Below are 576 nucleotides of genomic sequence, written 5' to 3' on the forward strand. Positions count from 1 at the left end.
AGGCTTCAGTGGTGAGTATGTAAATAAATACTTTCTTTAGTACTACAAAATAAGAGTTTCAGCCTTAATAAAGAAAAAAAAGAAGAAAAACCCAAACCATGGTTGTACACAGGTTGCTGCATGCGGCGCGTCAATACGAAAAACGGGGCTTCGATCTGCCGATTTCTTCCAGCTTTCCTGCATGCAATATGTTTAATTGAATATATTTTGAATATAAAAATAATAAAATAAAAAAAAATTCAAGTTTCCCCGCAAATAAATCATACACAAGACTAGTGAAGCTCCCGTTGGCGGGCGCAGCCGACAGAGCTGTATACAACGAGAGCTGCGCATACACCTGAAATGCAAAAGAGTAACCTCGCGTATTCATCAACAAAAACTAAAAAAAAATAAAAAATAAAATCATGAAATATAATTCATTTATATTATTATTCAGAAAAAAGGCTAAACAGAAGAAAAAACTAATTTTTTCTTCATTTCGTCTTTTTTGGTTTCAGTACTGTCGGGCCGAGCTGTGCAGAAATTCAAATTAATTTTTTTTCGTTTTTTTTATTTTTTAATTCTTTTAATGGCTGT

Source organism: Eimeria mitis, genomic scaffold (assembly GCF_000499745.2).
Source record: "Eimeria mitis Houghton genomic scaffold, Emh_scaff5416, whole genome shotgun sequence".
Lineage (NCBI taxonomy): Eukaryota > Apicomplexa > Conoidasida > Eucoccidiorida > Eimeriidae > Eimeria > Eimeria mitis.